Below are 22,682 nucleotides of genomic sequence, written 5' to 3'. Positions count from 1 at the left end.
TCACATCCGCCGCAGCGTCTGACGGACATCTGTTGTGCTGATGTCCTCCTGTCGGGACAGGCAGATGTCCACTGTGCAGAATGTGGCTGTGCGACCAATGCCAGCACTGCAGTGAATGACCACAGGGGGGCCTCCCGGAGACTCCCTCCAGCTGGACCCAAGGCTCTTGACTGAAGCGTGTCTCCGTTGATGAACGTGCTCCCGGAAGTCCAACATGGCCGACGCACTCTTGGGCACCCCGAAGTCCGGCCAGCTGTCATAGGGGTAGTGGCACACTTCCTGTCTCTCTGCAGACTGTGTGTTGTAAAGTTCAAGGTGGGATAATTTGAAGTCCTCAAACACCTGGATGTGTGTATTCCTGACCAAGAAGTACCCAAACTGTTCAGTCCTGCCCTCCTCCAGAGGCCAGTACTGACCACATTTTACTCGTCTGCGCTCCACGACCCTGGTGGTCATGACAATGATAAGTACTATCTGTTCCCACACCATCCGCCAGAAGTCACCGAATGTTTTTGGCAAAGGACCCTGAGTAGCGATGTACCCGTCCGTGAAAGTGGCATTGATGTAATCTGATGTCTCGTCTTCATCGTCGCTGAGCTCGCTGAGTCACACTCTGGACTGATCCAGACAGAGAACATTGCTGTAAAACACTTCGAACAGGAGGCGCAATTGGTAACAAACAAATTCAATAAAAAGGCAAAAATAAATAAATAAAATAAAATAACAAGGAAAAATAATGGGTTTTAATAATAGTCTTAAAAATGGACGGCAGAGGGGCTTGTCAGGAGCTCATTCCATAACTCTGGGGCAGCAACAGGAAAAACTCAGTCCCCTCTGAGCCTCATCTGGACCTGGGTACCTCCATGAGCAGCTGATCAGCTGATCTGAGCCTCCATCTGGGCCTGGGTACCTCCAGGAGCAGCTGATCAGCTGATCTGAGCCTCCATCTGGGTACCTCCAGGAGCAGCTGATGCCAGACCATTCAAAGGCTTAAAAACAAACAAAAGAATCTTGGGGGGAAACCAGACCCGGAGATATGTTTTCCCTCTTCAGGCTGAACTATGCTCTCTGTGTGGATGTGATGTGCAGACATGGGAAGCAGGAGATCCACACGAGAGAAAGCGTGAGGGGTTCATAATACGAGCAGTTGTATGCGGCACCGCCTCCAACACTGCAGGGGGCAGTGCATCGCAAACATGTTTACTGCAGTACTAAACCAGAGTCGATCCAGTCTCCCATCGTAAACAAGAAGGTGACCTCTGTTAGTCTGTTCCGTGAAGAGGAGCTCTGTTTGGCTTTTATCATTCTGAGGCATAAAAACAAGAGGAGGTGGTCGATCGTCCTTTAAACATCAGGAGGTGAGATGAACTGTAACGTGTTTTGTGATGCCAATGTGGGGCGACAGTAGCTCAGATGGTAGAGCGGGTCGTCTCATAACCGGAAGGTTGGCGGTTTCGAGCCCTGCTCCACCAAGTATGAAAGTAGTGTGAGAGTGAATGGTTGGTGGTGGGAGGGGCCGATGGCGCAGATTGGCAGCCTCGCTTCCGTCAGTCTGCCCCAGGGCAGCTGTGGCTACAGCAGCAGCTTACCACCACCCAGTATGGTGTGTGAATGTGATATTGCAGTGTAAAGCGCTTTGGGCTCTGTCAGTGCAGGGTAAAAAGCGCTATATAATAGACCCTCCAGAAAAACACGAGCAAAAATTCTTGATTATGCAAATGAATATGCATGCCATTTTATGCGGTAAAATTGCGGACAGTTGTGAAGTATGCTGTGAAATACGCGAAAGGATGCCAGATATGTAGGTTACCCACACTCTCTCTCTCTCGCACGCACACACGCGCGCACACACACACACACACCACTAAATCACATTCATTTTATATTAGTTCGTTATTTATCTTAAATTGTTACTCACCAATGCTCATCAATGGAACCCACACACTTTATCACAGGTTTTAGCAATTGTGTGTGTGTGTGTGTGTGTGTGTGTGTGTGTGTGCGCTCAATTGCTAAAACCTGTGAGAAAGTCGTCAATACGCTGTTTCAAATAAACTGGTTTCCTTGTTAACTGGTGACTGACTTCCTTTATCACTTCCTGCTGCTGCTGCTAGTAGCAGCGGAGGTTTTTAGCATCTATCAGCAACAAGGGACGTGAAAGAAACCCAGTCGCCAGTTAATAAGTAAACCAGTTCTTCCAAAACACCGGATCCTCTCCGGGTTCTGGACACTTCTCCTCCGCTAGTTAGCTGCTGCGCTCAGGTGACTGGAGCGAGCTGCGGAAAACTGAAACTCCGTCAGTCACATGAAGGCAGCGGAGACAGCTGGACTCAGGAGACACTCAGGAGACACGTGAAGGAAGCCTGGACTATTTGCACAAAGGAACGGCTCTCAGACAGCTGTGAACCGGCTCTCATCATTCATTTAAAAGAACGCATTCAAACGAACGACTCATTCATTGAACGTCACAGCGCTTCAAGCGAGACCATTTCTCTTTTATTCGCGGTAAATGTGAGATTATTGCGGGAATTATGCGCCCTTTTGGAAAATATGTGGCCCCTGCATAATCAGTGGCAAAACGGTGATTTATGCGTGAATTCATGCGATCGCATAATTGCATTTTTCTGGAGGGTCTACATATAAGTGTAGTCCATTTACCATGTGTGGGGATGGACAAAGAGAAACACATTTCAAGTATTTCCGGATGTCAGTCCACAGGTTCGATGACTTGCTGCATCACATTCGAACCTTTATCAAGTATGTACAGCAGCCCTGTAAATCCTTCGAGTCCTTGCCTCGGGAAACAACCAGCGGAGTGTGCCATATGCAGCAGGTACATGGTGCAGCCATATAGTGTCTCTCATATTGGAGCAGAGGTCTACCAGGAAACTTGGCAGAGAATTTCTTGCACTGCCAAACACTGCCAAGAGGTCAGAATTTTAAATTTCCAAAATTGTCTGGCGGTATGGGAAGCCTGATGTGATGAAGGCATCACCAAAGACAACGAGTGACTACTTCAGTTGTAAAGGGACACATTCCCTCATCCTGATGGCAGTCTGTGATACAGAACACTGATGGCATTTTCTAGGAGTGCAGATTTGGGAGGAATCTGCTGCATGGGAAGTTGGACTTAATGTACCACCCCCTGCCTGGAACTGCGGTCACCTTACCACGTGTTCTTATGCGATGCTGTATTTCCTCTTCATCAAAACCTGATGCAGCCATTTCCAGGCGTGAAACATATAGAAGTGGGGTCTTTTCTCAAATGAGCTTGTATGAAAATCTCAGCTCTTTTCATTGCACTCATAAGAAGAAGCCTTGATGATGCCCAGAGAATCTACAGCTATGAGCAGTCACGTGCCAGGAGGGTGGTAGAGAACAGCTTTGGCATCCTGGTAAAACAATGGCACATCCTGAGACAACCGATGGAACTTCACCCACAGAAAGGTCGACGTTGTGAAGACCTGTGTGGCACTGCGGAATTATTTAAGCAGCACAGATGCTGCCAACAGCCCAGCAAGCTGTTACATCCCACCCAGGCTCTCAGGCTCCCAGTCCCAGCAGCTGGTCCCATGAGGCCAGGTGGAGCGGAGTGGTCACAGGTGACAACAATTTGCTGGACATTAGCTATCTCAGTAAGGGAAGAGTGACTGGAGCAGCACTCTCAGCTTAAAATGCGGTGAACCAGAGCTGGCAGGTGTGGAATTAATAATGGTAGAGGGTATGTTAGCATTTTTAACGGACTGAGATGACAAGAAATCAAGTCCTGTTTTGCCTATTTTGTGGCAAACATATGAGTCGATAAACGCGACCAGCGTCAAGAGGAGCAGCTGATGACACTTGTAGCAGGAAAACCTGTTCCTGTGATATTCAATGAGACTCCAGATGTGGAGAGGAGGTGTTTCCTGAACATCCTCCTCGCAGAGAAGAATCATTCCGGGAGGATCTTGGCCGACCTTGCAGACTGTTTTCCTTGAGCAGTGCATTCATTCCACCGTACCCCTGACTGCTGTCAGGTGCCTAAAAGAATACAGCATTAACGAGAATGCGTTTGTGTTTGACACTGAAAATGCAGCCTACATGAAGAAGGCCTTTTCAGCAGCTCTGCAGTCGCTGCTCCCCAACTCACTTCCCATCACATCATGAATCTCATTCTCAACGCCTTCCATAAACCTTTGTTCAGTTGAACAGCTTGATGCCGAGTTTCTCCCACATGGTCTTCAATGCTGGATCATACAAGAGAAGATGCCTGACGCCTTCTCAGGTTTAAATGCCAAACCTTGTACGCTCCAATTGGTTGAAAGTCTCACTCAGCGAGTCCGTCAACTGGATGCAGTTTGTTAGCTGTGTGGTCAAAGTCTGTAATTTTTTAATGGAGTTTGGTGCGCCGCTGTGTTCTGGAGGTTTACTTTAATTTAAATTTACAGGTATAAGTGTGTTATATGGGATTATAGTGTCACCGTTTTTTATCTGAAGGGCATAAAAGTAAAGTATGATCTTAATGTTGTTATCCGTGCTGTGTATTAACTGTTTATTAGCTGTGTGTTGAAAGTCTGTAATTCTTCAATGCAGTTTGGTTCATCGAGACCAGCAGCAGGACAGAAGACCTTCACCCTCAAGCCAGCAAGGAGGGCAGAAGCCGATGCTCGGGCACAGGTCAGAGCCCTGGGGGTCACCGAGCTGACCAGCGGCACATCTTCAGCAGGATGGAGCTGCAGCTGGGTCAATACCGGGGTCAGACGTTCCAGTGGCTGCTGCCCCACGACGTCGGCTGTCGACTGTTTTACTTTGTTAAGCTGCCGCTACAGGAAGTGGATGAGACAGCTGCCTGTGAAGAACGCAAACTCCCGACTTGCTCGGTTGAAGAGATACATCCTCAGCAGGACAGGGAGCAGCAGTCAGTCACTGCTGCTTCTCCAGCTCCACCCTCCACCTCCACTGCTTCTCCAGCTGCCGCCTCCACTGCCTCCACCGGGGCTCCAGCTGAGTCATCTGAGGCCTGCTTCAGTTCAGAGGCTTCATCAGCATGAAAGCTGGAACAAACAAGATTCCTGAAGCATCACCGGAAGAAATAAACACCAACATGAACACAAGTCCAGATTAAATCTGTTTGGTGTCGGTTGTGAGGCAGCCTGTTGTTCTCCACAGTAATGATTATTTTTTTTTTAATGATGGCTGCAGGTTCCTCTGAGGATGAAGACCAGATGATGTTCGGAGCTGCTGCTGCTGCTGAGCAGATCTTCGCTGCAGGTGAGTCTGTTTCATCCAGATGTGCATCAGGGCAGCAGCAGCTCTGTCTTCCCCTTTCATGTGGTCAGTACAGCAGGAGGTGACCACTGGTCATTGTAATAAACTGTTTTCTTATAACATACTTATTTTTCCTCAGTATCGCCACCTGCTGCAACAGGAGGAGCTCCAGCCACACCCCCACCCCACCTGCTCTTTCCACCTCTGCTCCCTACACCTCAGTAGCCTCCATTACCCCAAGGTCCACCGCCTGGCATGGCAGGAGGCTGCAGGAGATGCAGACAGAAGCAGCTCAGAGGGGAGAGTCTCTGAAAGTGAGGAGGCCCTCCATCACCCGCTGTGGTCAGTGTGGGCAGAGGAAAATCAAAGAGACTGGACCCAGAGTGCTGAGGAAGGAGAGCGGGGAGAGGGTGACCTGTTGCCCTGCGGCAGCCAAAGGACAGAGTCCAGAGGACTGGCTGTCCTCCCTAAAATGACGCTGAAGGCTGCCGGTCAGCCTCATGGCACAGCTTGTGTACACAGATGTATATATATAGATGTAAGTAGTGTAGGTGTGGTAGGGTGTAGGCTCACCAAGTTTCCATGGGGGGGTCACAACCGAGGACCACTACGAAGAACACTTGAAAAGATGGGGCTAGTACAAAAAGCCAGAGGTCAGGGAGCGCTATAGACAGCAGAGGAGGGAGAAGAGGGAAGCTAATTAAAAAAAACTTTGTGTGTTTGAGTTGAGTTGTTTCCACTGGGCGTGGTCCTTGGCTCTGCAGAGTCTCCTCAGAGAGGCTGATCTGGGATTCCTTGTGAGTAAGCTGGGATGCGTCATTCGGTGCTTTCAGCACCGCCTTCTGGCGGTCAGGAGGGATGAAATAGAAAGTTTCGAATGTAACTACGGTTCTATGAATCCCAAATGACTACTAGAGCTCTCTGTCAGTCAGAATCCTTGTGATTACATGAGAAGATTCTCTGGGAGATGACCCTGTGTGGGCACCAGACCTTAACACCTTTCTAGGGTCACACAGGGGTGACAATGTTGGCATACATACTCGAACTGCGCATGAGCAAAGGAAACATTCGGTGTATTGGGTGTACTGGCGGTCAGGAGGGATGAAATAGAAAGTTTCGAATGTAACTACGGTTCTATGAATCCCAAATGACGGTTCTACGTGTTCAAATATTCTGAAACAGCCACTCCTGGACTCAGACATGAAGTTTAAGTCACAAATGGACATTGGAATTCAAAATAGTCCAGAATTCGTCCAATCATAAACCATGACTGATGATTCCTGGAGCCCAGACTGTAAAAAGTAGTTTTTTTGTTTTTGAAGGTTCTTCTGCAGGTGCAGTTGCTGTTGTTTAAGGCTTACAATTTAAAGATATGTCAGCATGTTCAATCAGTTTTCTCAGCATATAGACATCTTGGTTTGTTTATGAATCGATTTTCCAGATATTTAACCTAAACTCCCTGGATATCTTAAACCAACCTTTGTAATGTCATGATATTGTCAAGGCTGAACTTAAAGGTTATATTTTATATATGGCTTAACTGACTACGGCCAGTTAATGAAGGTTTAATAGCTTTCCAAATACACATACGTGTACATGAAATGGCACTTAAAGACTTTTCTGTCATTTAATCATTTCAATGAAATAATTCAAGAAACATGAACTTTCAAACAACACAAACTGCTTAATAATTGATTTAAGATGTAAAAGACAGTATTTTTCTAGCTGTACGTTTGAGCAGTGGAGGAGGTTACTGTCACTTTCAGAAAGAGCTCCTCGTGCTGCGAGAAGGCTTAAAAGTCAATTCAGTGAGTTGAGGATTAATGAAGGACGGAGCCATTCTGTTTTCTTACCGTAGCGTTGTTCATTGATAAGGAGAACGTAACTTTAAACCATCCTGTAAGAAGATTTAACAAACTATAGCATGAAGACTTCGTTTTTATCATTCTTTACATTGGAGTCCTGTGGATTTTTTTTTTCCTTTTCCAGTGAACATGCACGACTAATCCAAGACAATATGATCCTCAACCCACCACGATGCCCACACACTTCTACACAGCTTGGCTCCACCTGCAGCTATTTAACATAATTATCGTGCTCCGAGCAGCAAACTGAACTCGGCACATGGACTAAGAATCCTTTCATTGAGGAACCTCAAAGAAGTGGGTGCTTATCAGCAGCTACTTCATCATCCTTAGTGCTCTGGTTTGGTTCAGACCAAACTGTACAGCATCGTCCCCAGAGAGCGACATGTTTTATAATATTTGAATATTTGGACTACCATGATTTCCACCACTTTCACAAATGAAAGTCAGACTTATTGCATGGTCTGTCAACTTCATCCCCAGCTCCCATGGCACAGAAGACGATATTTGATCACTGGGGGCACTGCTGTGCTCAAAACTTTACATTTTCCATTGATCAGGTTTCAGCCTCTGCAGGAGTCGCAGCTCAACTTGGGCAGCCAATCAGCTCTCAAACAGGAAATGAGGCCATATATAAGCATTGCTTTAATGCAACAACACCCAGCTTTCATACCTCTGTGGATAAGTGATGATGTGATCTGTGACTTCCTCAGTGTGCTCACTTCGTGCTTCTAACTGCTCTCACGGCTGTTCACACTCGCTGGCTTGCTCTGCTGCTTGCAGCTACACTGTTGGAATGTTGGTAATTAACCCCAGGCTCACACAGGGTTTGGTACAATAAAAACTATTTCAAAATAAAATCAGTTTAATTTTTTAGTGTCCCTAGTGTTGAGTTTTTTTTCTAAGTTTTGATGACAATCAAAAGAGTTAATTGTTGTGTCATTCTTTGTACTCGTAATTTTGAAATTGGACACAGCTTTAAATACAGTGATAGTGGTGTGTGGTGGTGGTGGGGCGTGGTTCAGCTCGGGTGGAGAGAGGGATATGGGGAGGGATAATTGCGATCACCTGTGCATGATTACTCCTATATTACCATGAACCACAAAACAGAGACACGTCTGATCAAACAAGCCGATCGCCCACGGTTTGGAGTGTCACATGTCGCAGAAAACAAGCCAATGAAGACGTGAGGGCACAGCTGAGCTGATTGACAGAACACACAGTAAAAACAAACAAAGACATGCTGACTGTGAAAACCAAAGTTTCTTGGACTTCCGAAATGGAAGATCAACTCGTTGAGCTGTGGCAAGAGAGGGAGCGTCTTTACAATGTGGCATCCAAGACGTACCACAACAGGACGGACAAAGAAAGGAGTTGGAGTGAAACTGGAAGTGTAATGGACGTGCCCGGTAAAGTGATCAGTATTAGCGTCATCGTAACAGTTCAGAATGCAGTTTAAAGTACCTGTCGCCAACATCCAAATAACTGGCATCAACCAGACAGCTGAGAGTGTTTGGCAACTCCAGCTGATTCTGAAGTATCAGACTGTAAATCCAGACAATCACTTGTTATTGTCAACTGTACTGTAACTGTACACGGCAGCAGCTGTAAAAGATGAGAACTGCTCACATTTTGGACACATTTCAGTTTTCAAAGCTCATCAAGTCCAAACTCAGTGGCAGTGCCAGCAAGCTAATAGCAAGCAGGCAGAAATGATTATTGAAGTCTTTAACATTTCTCAAACAGCATGTCAGTCAGCGGCCGACTGAGAGCAGTGGAAGAATTACAGATTTCTGTTAACTGTAATCATTATGGTTTTTACTATTATTACTCTGCTCACAACAAAGCCGACGATTTATTCCCTTCATTTGTCAGGATCTGTATGTTTTTGTTGGTCATTCCTTGTTATTCACATATGGAGGCATCACCTCATCCTTTTCTTACAGCTTCACCAGTCAGTGGAAGAAGCCCTGGCTGCTGACGAGCACCAGCGGTCCAGATGAGGCAGGATTGTCTCCAGACTTCACTGCAGAGGTACCAGCCAGTGGAGGTCAACCACATTGTCCGCAAGATGGCGATGAAGATGATGATGACAGATCTACTGTCACACCTTCCACCCACTGCAAGAGGTGGACAAAAAGCCAATCTGGAGATGCCATCGAACAACAGAAGATAAATTTAAAACAAATGTCTGATGCTTTCCTTGCCAGCAGAAGAAAGCCTGCAGAGAGTGACAACATTCGGAGCTCCAGTCACTCAAGAGTTGAAGGCAATTAAAGACACTGCTGTCAAGACCAGGGAGAAACCAAAGATCATGAATGATCTCTACGAGGCCCAAGAGCGAGACCACTCATCTTCACTGCCTCCCCTGTTTCATCCACCATCTGAGTCCCACACACAGCCTGCTCCAGCATAAACACAGCCACCACCTCACCTCCCTCCAGCACAGCCTCTCCTCCTCCAGGACAGCCTCATCACTCTGCAGCACAGCCTCTCCTCCAGTGGCCTCGTCCAGCTCAGTCTGGGTTTCTGGCTTTCTAGATGGTGATGACAATGTCCAAATGTGAAGTCATCAACATTTGTTGGTGTTTTATGTTGCACTTTATTTCATTTTCAAAACAGCAGCACTTCATCTGTGACTCATTGGTTTTCCCGCTGCCCTGCTCCCACCAAGGGTTCTTGCTTGTGCCAGGCGTCCACCTCTTTCTTCTGCCTCATCGAGCGTCCTTACATTGACAGTTGTAGTCAAAAAAGTGTGATCCAGAGATAGCTGGTGCCTGTATCTTGAATTACTTTGTTTCTTAACATCAATAGCTCCAAAGCAGTTAGGGTAATTGTTAACACGTGATGTGGACTTAGGTGGCAAGTAGCTTCTCCTCACACAGCTTACACAGATATTTAATATCAATATTTATCTCTAGTGGTGGATTGCACGAATAGGTGGAGGCTCCGAGACGGTTTTGTGAAACACATAACAAAAGATCCTCCAAGTGGTGCAGAGGGAGCGCCCCCTGCTTCCCCCTTCAAGTATGCTCAGATATTAGCATTTCTCCAGCCACATGTACTTATTAAGAAGTTCATTGTGTCGTACATGTTAAAGGTGCTGTAGGCAGGATTTTGCTAGTCAATGCAAATTTTTCTGTGTTTTCTTTGGATTAAATGTTAGAGTATCCATTGATAATCCTTTAGGAGTGTAACATAATTGCTCTACCGTGAGGGTGCAGCATTTCCATCTGTCTCTGTTCTGAGCTGAAAAGGAATCTCCACAGCTCCAGGTATCTTTGACCAATCAGAAGAGCCCCTGAGGCTCTAACCGTGATTGGTTGACAGGCGTTCGTCACACGTTCTTGTGGGAGGGGCTTAACTTGCGTAAGGGAGTGATGTCAGAGAAAACAGGACAGGATTGGCTGTGCTGGGTTTCAAATCGCCATCATAGATTGGTCAAATCGCCATCTTGCTTAGGTAACCCTAAGCAAGATGGCGGAGATGCGGAATCCTGCCTACAGCACATTTAAGTACAGTGGGTACAGAAAGTATTCAGACCCCTTGAAATATTTCACTCTGTCGTTGCAGCCATTTGCCAAAATCAAAAAAGTTCATTTTATTTCTCATTAATGTAAACTCAGCACCCCATTTTGACAGAAAAAAAACAATTGTGGAAATTTTTGCAAATGTATGAAAAAGAAAAACTGAAATATCACATGGTCATCAGTATTCAGACCCTTCGCAGCAACATTCATGTTTAAGTCTCATGCTTCCATTTCTTCTGATCCTTCTTGAGGTGGTCCTGCTTCTTTATTGGAGTCCAGCTGTGTTGAATTAAACTGATTGGACTTGATGAGGAACAACACACACCTTTACAGCTCAAAGCACAGGTCAGAGCAGATGAGATTCATGAAGGAAGGAACTGGCCGAGGAGCTCAGAGACAGAACTGTGGTGAGGCACAGGTCTGGCCAAGGTTCCAAAGAATTTCTGCAGCACTCAAGGTTCCTCAGAGCATCGTGGGGATGAACTTGTGCAATCGGTGTCTGACTAAGTCCGTTTTGGCCCCCTGTACCCCTTCAGAGAACACAGCACTTTGTGGGTCTTGCTCTGTAATCTGTGTAAATCCTTTATTGCTGCCATTCTGGGGCTCTGTGCTCTGTAAATGTCTGACGGCCAGTGAGGCGAAATGTTGAATTTTGAATTAATCAGCCTTTCAGATTTTATTAGTTCTGTTTTATTCTTTATTTTTGATTCTCTATATTTTACTGTTGCCATTCATTTTTATAGAATTATATCAAGCTATTTGAGCTACTGGTCATGTGTGTTTCAGAACCTTGGATCCCATCAAATTACATTTCCAGTAGTTACAACAGGATTAAAATATTAAGGTGCTTCTGTATTTCTTTCATCTCCTAGTTATAATTTGTGGATTCTGTTTTTCACACAGACTATATATATATATATATATATATATATATATCTTTTTTTTTTCTTTTACAGTACTGTCAGCTACCTGGAGATACTGCAAAAATATCCCCACATACACAAAGATGACAAAGTGACTTTAAAAACCAACATTTATTCAAAACCTTCCTTTTCTGTTTGAAGTGAAACTTTTCTGTGACATAAACATCAGTGAAACCTCAAACCTAAAAAGAAAAATACGTAGACTGGTGCTCAAAAATACATCTCTAAGAAAGAAAAAAAAAAGTGATGGTAGATTTTTCAAATAAAGTAAAAATCATAAAAATTAATTTGCCAAAGTAAGGAAATATTTTTCTTAATTATTTGCTCATATTTAGTATTTATATAGTATCTATATAGCATATATCAGCTACTTGCTTTGCAATGTGACTTATTTTTAGCAGTTAATCATTTAAAATATACTTTTTGTGCAGATTTGGTGCAGTTGGTGTTACTATAATAGATATTTGATCATATTTCTCCAAGTCGTCCTGCGTCCTGATAGTTCAGTGAGACTCTCCGTTGTTTCTCCAGCTGGACATTGTTTGACACATTCAGGTGAAACATTCACAGATAATGTCTGCAGTCCTGCATGTTTTCAAAGCTCCTCTGCTCCAACACACCTGACTTTAATCTTCAGATCGGGATGAAGCTGTCTGATAACGAGCCGATCAGGCGTGAGGCCCTCCAGGTCTGCACAGAGCTGAAATGCTTTCTGAAGCAGACACACACCTGTTTCTTCACAGACTTGTTAATTTTTTTACAGTGGGTTCAGGATGTTTTAAGTTGTCTTCTCAGGTGCATCTCGTCTACCGGAGTGGACGTTTCTGTGACTGTATGAAGAAAAAGACAGTCTTCTCCAGTATACGCTGTAGTTTGTAAAATATACCCGTGCAGCCTGTTCAACGTGTTTACATTAGTTCAAACTGTCATTTGTGTTTCATAACCATGGCTCCCATCAAATACAGACTGTCTGGTACTAAACTCAGGGGGAATATCCTGAAGGGTTGAAAAAGATGGAGAAAAACACCTTCAGGGAAAAAACCCAGACCTCCATCATCGAAGGTGAGAAACTTTCTGAATAACAAACACGTCAGTGAATTTATTAAAAGCTTTAGTGCTCGAGCTGAAAAGCAGCTTTATGGGTGTATTTGAATGGAGGTGGAGAACGACTGAACAGCAGTCTGAATATGGTGATGCAGGTTTAGGTGAAGCAACAAGACACTGAACAAGTCCCCGGGGGGGATGCTCTGGCACAGCGCCGACGTACCAGCTGAGCAGAGCCTCCTCTGGACAGTACGCTCTCTCTCACTGTTACTGTCTCCATTTGATGTTCTTCTATTGTCTTCATTGTACTGTGAAGCATTTTGGCTGGCCATGGACCTTTTCAGAATAATGCCGTTAAATGCGCTGCAATTCAAATTTCATTCCACCACCATGGAGGAACACGGAAGTAGCTCCAAACAGCCAAACGTCTCCCAGGAGGAAACTGATGTTCTGGTCTGGGCGGTCAAAACAGGCCTCTGTGGGCCAAACAGTTTGCCCTGAGATCCTGAGGACCGTTGCTCAATGTAGAAAACAGTTCAATGATGTGAGGAGAAGGGCTAAACAAAACTGTCGGAGTGGAGGAGGCAGGCGGTGGCCACGTGAGGAGCGAGGACCAGCCCATCCTGGACATCCAGCAGGGGGCTTTGAGATGCTGGAGAGGCAGCTGGGAATGCTCAATGCCCGGGTAGAAGGAATGGAAACCCGGCTCTGCAACCCGGAGGACCGTTTCTCCTCCACTGACTCCAGCCTCCTCAGGCTGCTGGAGGCCGCCAACGCCTCCTGAAGCACGTGATGTCCTCCCCCGCCGGTGGCAGGTGGCCTTTGAGATCAAGAACCAGGAGAGGACGGCTGTCCTCGGACTCCCATGCTCCTTCAACCAGGGGTCGAAGAGGAAGGAGACTGATTTGAATGAAAATCGTTCCATGAATGATGTTTCATGAGTGAGTTTGTGTATTTTTAAAGTGACTGATTAAACTGTGGCAAAAACACAAACACTAGTCTTGGACGGAGCTGTGCAGCCAGGTGGTTTCTCTCTTCCCTTGCACCCCCCCTGCTGCCTCGGCACATGCAGTTCAGCCTCTCTCTGTCCCAAGTGTGTTAAATGTGCTGTACATATACATATAAAGTTGACATTGACCACACACTGCCTGTGAGCGAGTCAGAGTGAACACCCAACTGTTTCCCTTTTAGTCTTCTGTATAATGACATAACTAGAGGAACAGTGACATTCCTCAAACAAATCTCCTCCGACCAAACAGATCATCCTAGTTTTGCAGTTGTTTCTGAATACGCCTGCACTTTGTTTTTAGTAATGTGGGGTTTATAACCATAAAACTCCACATTACTAAAAACAGACATTTGAACAACAGTCAGAATATTTACTGAATATTTATTGTATTATATTATATGTGGAACTTTTAATGACGTATTGGTCTTCTAGATGGCAGCAGTTTGGGTATTTTCAGGATTGACTGTCCAGCAGTTTTGAGGGTAATACATTAGTAGTTTGTTATGTATTAATGTTGTAAATTTCTACTTTACCCCACATATTGACATTTCTCGAGCCACATGTTCAACACAGAAGGTTTGTACTTATTGAGAAGTTTATTGCTGTATAAAAATATGAATGTGTACAAAATTTTGTAGTATTGCACAGCTGTATGGACAAAATCATCAGTAATCTGTTTTTATTCATGCTTGCTGTTGGTCTTGTATAGTTCCAAAAGCAACTTGCAGTCCTAAACAACAGCAACGTCAACTACTACAGTCACATCTGCACATTATACACTTGCATACACAACAATGGCTGCAAGATCTGCACCTGCTTCCAGGTCTACAACACCTACAGGTGAACTGGATGCAGAACAGAGCCACTGATTGGCCTGCACAGCCTCCTCTCCAGCGCCCTCAACTGCCTCCACCTCAGTGGACAGACGGGAGAGGTCACGTCGCCCCAGGGAGAGAGCAGCTGCAAGACCACAACAGGAAGTGAGACGGAGGCGGATAAGTCCACATGCACAGCCTGACTTCAAGACAGACTCCTTGGTGTCCTTGCAGAGCCCCACCCAAACCACCAGTCCCTGACTGCAAGAAGGACGAGCTGCATCACTCTGCCTCGAGCTTGGTGCAATTTCAATCAGGTCCTGGACTGCCTCAATCTCCACCAATCTGTTGTTGGTCCCACCCACTCCAAGGGCCACACTTGGTCATCAAGACCTGGTCACCACGGACTCCATCCACATCTCAGACCTTCAAATCCAGGACATTGGCATTTCAGACCACCATGCAGTCACCTCCAGGATCCCTCTCCCCCCCCCCCCCCCCCCTCGCCAAACCACAACGCCTCATCTCCTTCAGGAACCTCAGGAAAATTGACTCCACCTCCCTCAGTCAACATCTTCAGCTCCTTTCTCCTCCTCCGAACACGTCCATCACCGATCTCATGGACTACTACAATAATAACCTTCGGACTTTACTTGATCTTCATGCACCACTAAAAACCAGGACAGTCACCTTCACTCGCTCCGCCTCCTGGTTCACCGAGGAGCTAAGAAATCTAAAAAGGACTGGTCGTGTCCTGGGGCGGGCCTGAGTCTCATCTGGGCTGACGGTGCAGAAGTTGGCCTACCGGGAACATCAACGGAGATATGCCAAGGAACTCTCCAAGGCCAGAGGTCCGTTTCACCAAGCAGGTTTAAAGAAAACTCTGTGTTCAATAACCCGGGTATGAGGGAAACTCTGAGATTTCCATTCCACAAAGGGAGAGAACTCAAACCAGAGACAGAGGAGTAACTCCAGCCTGTTCCACTAGGAGAGGGAACTTAAACTGTGGTCAGTTACCGCAGTAACACACTCCGTGACTCTAACCTGGTCGGAAGCAGGTTTTTCTGAGTCAACCCTGAAGTTTCTCTCTGGCTCCGCCCCCTTTCAGCCGCACGCGCTGTTCCATTTCCTCATTCTTTCAGTCAGCTGGCGAGTTTTTGTGTAGCTGTCAAAATTTCATGTCCTTTTATCAGCGATCCTGTAGATGAAGGAGCGGCATTACTGCAGTGGGAACTGAATATTAGGAGATTATTTACAGACCACGCAGAGATGTTTTGGCGTTTCCGGACAGTTACCTTTTTCAACGATACCGCTTCACGTCTCAATCCACACGCTGCATTCACAAGCTCATCCGTCCATACATTTGCAACACAACCAAACGTAGTCGTGCAGTCACATCCCAGCAGATATTGTGTGTTGCGCTGCGGTTCTTCGCAAATGGGAGTTTTTTGTATAACACTGGAGATGCAGAGCACTTAAGTAAGGCCACTGTCTGCACAGTGGTCAGAAAAGTGTGCCTAGCCCTGAAACGACTGTTACCAAGCTTTGTCGTTTTTCCTGGGCACAAACCTGCCACAGTCATCAAAGAAGAGTTCCTCAGGATTGCAGGTGAATGATACAGAGATCTGTTCAATGAATTTTCAACCATGTTCTGTTCATCACGTTGTGCTGCAGCCTCAGACTGGGATCAATAATGTTAATTCCTTTTCCTAATGTGAGTGGCTGCATCGATGGCACTCACATCTCCATCACGGCTCCCTCACATAATGAGGCTGATTATATGAACAGAAAGTCCATTCACAGCATAAATGTGCAGGTAGGCTCCAGGTAGATTGACTATGTTTCAAAATGTTAAAGACTGCATCATAGTATGTCATTCTCTACACTGAGATCATATGTGATGCTGCAAACATCATCACCAATGTGGAGGCCAAGTGGCCGGGGTCTGTCCACGACTCCAGGATGTTCCGTGAGTCTAACCTGAGCAACAGCCTGCAATGTGGTGAGGAGCCTCAAGGTGTTCACAATAGAATTCACGTGTCTCCCTCCTTTAAAATACTCTAATGTCTCCATTATGTATTGCAGGAGAATTTGATGGTCTCCTGCTGGGTGACAGAGGTTACCAATGCCAACCCAGGCTCATGACCCCATACTAAGACCCTGAACCAGGCCTCCAACAGAACTTCAACCGGGCTCACTGCAGGACCAGAGCCCGGGTGGAGATGACCATAGGCCTGCTGAAAGCCTGTTTCCGGTGCCTCCGTTACCTCAGGGTGACCCCTGAGAGGGCCTGTGATATTACTGTGGCATGTGTTGTTCTTCATAATATAACCAGTATTAGAGGAGAGCAACACCCTGCCGTACAATTTGAAGACCCAGATGAAGACCCCATCATTCACCTGCCAGTTGTCCAGGATGGCAGAGCAGTCACAGACATTATATACAATAATCACTTTGGAGTTTAAATCACCACCATCATTACCACCACAGCAAATAAAAGACATGACACACATTTCATTTTGTCTTCTTTATTTCCTACAAATACAATAACTAGTTTAGTTCATTTTCCAATAGTGAACATAATTGATAAAAAACATAAAAAAGAGTGACCGGAGTAACCGGCTCCTGTCATTGCGCTGCAGAACTGAGCGCTTTAAGAGGTCGTTCATCCCCTCGGCAATCAGTCTGTTTAACAGATGTGCCTGAGTCGAACTGAGTACATTATGAGAACTTTATTACTATTGATAGTAACATTTTATTTATTGTACTGTTACTTATTTGTGTGCGAATGATTTATGTGTTTGCTGCTGGACACCTGAATTTCTCCCTTGGGAGATTAAGTTTATCTACCTATCTATCTATCTAATTCACCTGTGACCATGAACCCACCTGCAACTTGTGCTCCAGTATCTCAATTTCCAATGTCGTCTTCTTCATCTAGAGGTCCAGATCCTGCTGTTCTTTAAGGGATTTCTCTATCTTGTTAAGTAAGTGGATTTTGTTAATTTCTTTGACTGGTAACTGGGAATACATAGAGGACATTAAATTATCCAGCTGCACATGAACTGAATGAAATGAACCTCTGGTGTTTACTGAACATCATCTCACAGTGTTGATCAGTGATGTGGGAGTTGAGGGACCATCCTGCTGCTGACCAGCCATGATCTGTTAAAAAGGATGACAGTCCTTTGCCAACTGCACCGTCTGCGCCCGCCCAGGACTTGGCTCAGGACCATGGGGGACAGGGCCTTTGACGCTGCTGCTCCCCGTCTGTGGAATGCCCTGCCCGACCACCTCAGGGCTCCACAGACGGTGGATTCCTTCAAAAAAGGTCTGAGAACCTTTTTATTTCGTACTGCCTTCCCTGGTTGATTTTACTACTGATTTCCTTTACTGTATTTATTGTCTTACTGATTTTTATTGTCTTTAATATTGTTTTTATTGTCTTCTTGATTGTGCACATTGAGATTTGCCCACAAATGTAATGTGCATTAGAAATAAAATCCATTCTTATTATTATTATTATGATGATGCCTCCACCTACCACATCTGCCTCGAGGACCCGGCCTCCTGCAAGCCCGACTCACAGCACCGCAGGGGCCTAAACCCAAATGCTCCAGGACGACAGCCAGCGGGAGGACGGCTCTGACTCGTAAGTGCAGAAATGCCTTTAGTAGTCTAGAGGAGCTCTGAAGTTGGTCAGATTTAATAGAAGCAGATCATCTGTACTCGATGGTGCTGTGAGAAACTTTAAATGAAACCTCTATAAGTATCAGTAATGCATAAATTCCTCAGATGACCAGGGCATCGATGGGGAGGCAGTGGTCCTGTGAGACCCCTGAAGACATGTTTGAAGAAAAAAAGGATGAATAAACATGACTTTGGAGAGCACAGGTTTCCTTAAATACTGGTGTCAAGAATCTTTTTCTAAACATATGCCACTCATTCTTTTTTCTTCTTTTTTTTTTTTAACAAGGGTCATGCCATCAATTTGATTCTGTCTTCCATGTTTTGTCTCCTTTGGCCTTTTCCCACCAGTCTTATCCATGTCTAATTCATGATTGTGTCTGACTGGCAACCAAATACATGAATACATTTGATTTACTGTTTATTTGCAACATGACCAGCTTCTGCGTCCAATCTCAGATGATGAAGCCCAGCAGCAGCAGCAGGAGGAGGAGGCGGGCGATCCAGAGGCTGCATGGAGGCAGCTCCTCACTGGACAGAGAGGTGGAGGCGTAGGCTGAGACGGACCCACGTGAGGAGCGAGGACCAGCTTCATCTCAGAAATTCTTTCATTTTGTTGTTCATTTTCTTCACAGGTACTTGGCTTCTGGAGACTCACTGATCAGCCGAGCCTTTAACTACCGCCTTGGACACACCACAGTCATCACTTCTGTCCACATGGTCTTTGCTGCCACAGAAAAGGTCATGATGACTGACTTTTTACCACAACCAACAGAGATGTGGAAGGAGGTTGCACGACGCTTCTGGGAAAAGTGGAACTTTCCAAATTGCCTGGGAGCACTGGATGGCAAGCATGTCGTCATTCAAGCGCCACCCCTCTCTGGTAGTCAGTACTGCAACTTCAAAAGCACTTTTTCCATCGTAACTCCTGTTGTGTGTGGCGCGCTCCGAGAGGAGCCGATCGCCCACGGTTTGGAGTGTCACATGTCGCAGAAAACAAGCCAATGAAGACGTGAGGGCACAGCTGAGCTGACTGACAGAACACATGGTAAAAATAAACAAAAACATGCTGACGTGAAAACCAAAGTTTCTTGGACTTCCAAAATGGAAGATCAACTCGTTGAGTTGTGGCAAGAGAGGGAGCGTCTTTACAATGTGGCATCCAAGACGTACCACAACAGGACGGACAAAGAAAGGAGTTGGAGTGAAACTGGAAGTGTAATGGACGTGCCCGGTGAAGTGATCAGTATTAGCGTCATCGTAACAGTTCAGAATACAGTTTAAAGTACCTGTAGCCAACATCCAAATAACTGGCATCAACCAGACAGCTGAGAGTGTTTGGCAACTCCAGCTGATTCTGAAGTATCAGACTGTAAATCCAGACAATCACTTGTTACTGTCAACTGTACTGTAACTGTACACGGCAGCAGCTGTAAAAGATGAAAACTGCTCACATTTTGGACACATTTCAGTTTTCAAAGCTCATCAAGTCCAAACTCAGTGGCAGTGCCAGCAAGCTAATAGCAAGCAGGCCGAAATGATCATTGAAGTCTTTAACATTTCTCAAACAGCATGTCAGTCAGCGGCCGACTGAGAGCAGTGCAAGAATTACAGATTTCTGTTAACTGTAATCATTATGGTTTTTACTATTATTACTCTGCTCACAGCAAAGCCGACGATTTATTCCCTTCATTTGTCAGGAGCTGTATGTTTTTGTTGGTCATTCCTTGTTATTCACATATGGAGGCATCACCTCATCCTTTTCTTACAGCTTCAGTCAGTGGAAGAAGCCCTGGCTGCTGAGGAGCACCAGCGGTCCAGATGAGGCAGGATTGTCTCCAGACTTCACTGCGGAGGTACCAGCCAGTGGAGGTCAGCCACATTGTCCGCAAGATGGCGATGAAGATGATGATGACAGATCTACTGTCACACCTTCCACCCACTGCAAGAGGTGGACAAAAAGCCAGTCTGAAGATGCCATCGAACAACAGAAGATAAATTTAAAACAAATGTCTGATGCTTTCCTTGCCAGCAGAAGAAAGCCTGCAGATAGTGACAACATTCGGAGCTCCAGTCACTCAAGAGTTGAAGGCAATTAAAGACACTGCTGTCAAGACCAGGGAGAAACCAAAGATCATGAATGATCTCTATGAGGCCCAGGAGCGAGACCACTCATCTACACTGCCTCCCCTGTTTCATCCACCATCTGAGTCCCACACACAGCCTGCTCCACCATAAACACAGCCACCACCTCACCTCCCTCCAGCACAGCCTCTCCTCCTCCAGCACAGCCTCTCCTCCTCCAGGACAGCCTCATCACTCTGCAGCACAGCCTCTCCTCCAGTGGCCTCGTCCAGCTCAGTCTGGGTTTCTGGCTTTCTAGATGGTGATGACAATGTCCAAATGTGAAGTCATCAACATTTGTTTGTGTTTTATGTTGTACTTTGTTTCATTTTCAAAACTGCAGCACTTCATTTGTGACTCATTGGTTTTTGTTAAATTTTCCAGGTTTTACATGTCACCAATGACCAAGAACAAAGTGCTTGACATTCTTCTTTATTCGATAGTTCCACACAATAAACAAGGTCATTTGAGTTGAAAATGTGTTGTTTTTTTGTCTGTATTTGTTACGAAAAAGTATATCAACCCTTCGAACACTAAAGAATTCATCAGCTAACAGCCTTATGAAATGAAGTTCTTCTGTCAGGGACCCTGACCTGCAGGTCTAACAAAATACGTCGTCAGTTTGTCTCTCACTTCTTCAGCAGCCGTGGAGTTGTTGCCACTTCTCCCCATTTGAAGAGGGAGCATAGGGCCAAGACCATTCCTCCAGGAAACCTCCACAAGCCTGATGTCTGTGGCCTCTGGAATGGTGTGCGTCTCTGACCTAACCTCTCACTGGTAGTTGTGGAGACATATGCATATAAGACTAGGATAAGATTAGTTTCAAGTGGTAATTACAAGTTCTTAGCAATCAGTTTGCAGTGTTGGAGTTACTAATGCACACTACTAGTCCATGATGACATGCAGTGGAACAGTAATGTGCTGTTCTGTATCATAGTAGATTTATTTTCATATACACTGGCCTTTAAGACATTAACAATGCTTGCCTTCAGATATTTATCATGGACTGTACGGTGCAGGGCTTCACGTTATCATGGAAATAGTGGATTCTCCAATCCAAAACTGGAAATTCAAAGATGAAAATGATTCTCCTCAAACAGAACAAAACACAGAAGCATATCCACTTTCAGCAGACACAAACACATGAAATATCAACGTTTGTTTAAAAACTCCAGTTTTTCCTCATTGCCTTCTTAGACTTGTTAATCAAGACAATCAAGCTCTGAAACAACTCCTTTGCAGTTATGGCTCGTGTCTTTTTGGTGTGTATCTTGGTTATCAAGGGGGCCACTTTACTGAGAATAAACTCAAATTCCTCTGCATTCATTCATTCATAGCAAGCTCCTGAACGCTGCTCTGTCCTCCATCTGTCAACAGAATGCACACAAGACTTTTCACATCATGAAATCGGCCGACAGTGTCGAGCTGCTGCAATCCCAAACAAGTGTCTACACATATCAGAAAAGAGCACACTGTACTCCACTGCTGGACATTGCTTTAGTGTCAATCACATAACAATAAAGACAATAATACAGGACTTCACACAGCCGCTCGCTACACTGTTCTACAGAGACATTTCTAATCAGTGTCCTCTTTCTGTACCTTGGACAAGGTTGCTAAAATGCATTGCCAGAGATGTCAAAGTCCAGTGAGCATCGCTGACGGCATCTGGTTTTAGAATCGAGCGCACAGCACTGCTCTCTGTCAATATTAATAAAACTAAAAAGAATGCTTAACATTTCCAGTGGTGGAAAATAAGAAAATAGTAAAAAGTAAAATGTACAAATCAGAGGTATTTTTATGTCACCTTGGTACCTTTTTTTTTTTGGGGGGGGGGGGTTTAGCAAAATTCTTAATTTTGTATATCTGTACTTTTTCTTGAGTAAGACAACTGAGTACTTCCTCCACCACTGTACAATTTTCAGAAAGTGTTTTTACTTTTATCATTTGTTCCTGTCAGGACGGACTACCAGCTGGACTATTGAAGAATGTGGTGAATTCCTCTGCTCTCATCAGCTGCTCCTGCTGCCCTGCTCCTGCTGCTCTGCTCCCTCCAAGGGTTCTTGCTTGTGCCCGGCGTCCACCTCTTTCTTCTGCCTCATCGAGCGTCCTTACATTACCAGCTGTAGTCAAAAAAGTGTGATCTAGAGTTAGCTTCTCCTTCACAGCTTACACAGATATTTAATATCAATATTTATCTCTAGTGGTGGATTGAAAGAACAGGTGGAGGCTCCGAGACGGTTTGTGGAAAACTTAAGAAAAGAACTTCAACAGAATTCTAATCAAATCCAAAAACCAAGAGTGGCAAAGCAGAAACGCAGGCTGAGAAACACACATGGACCGGGGTGCTCGACACATAGCAGGAGACAAGACGGTCTGAGAAGCAGAACCCAGCCAGACAGCCCTTTATAAGCCCGGAGCAGCAGGTGACTGCAATG

General features: G+C 45.3%; 1 pseudogene; it reads right to left on the bottom strand.

Moving 5' to 3' along the window:
• Positions 1–18,481, bottom strand: LOC115401507 (tyrosine-protein phosphatase non-receptor type 9 pseudogene; annotated as a pseudogene).
• Between the last annotated feature and the right edge of the window lie 4,201 nt (positions 18,482–22,682).

This window comes from Salarias fasciatus, chromosome 15 (genome assembly GCF_902148845.1).
Source record: "Salarias fasciatus chromosome 15, fSalaFa1.1, whole genome shotgun sequence".
Classification (NCBI taxonomy): domain Eukaryota; kingdom Metazoa; phylum Chordata; class Actinopteri; order Blenniiformes; family Blenniidae; genus Salarias; species Salarias fasciatus.
Note: the sequence above shows the minus strand (reverse complement) of the source record. Positions and strands in the feature narration are given on the sequence as shown.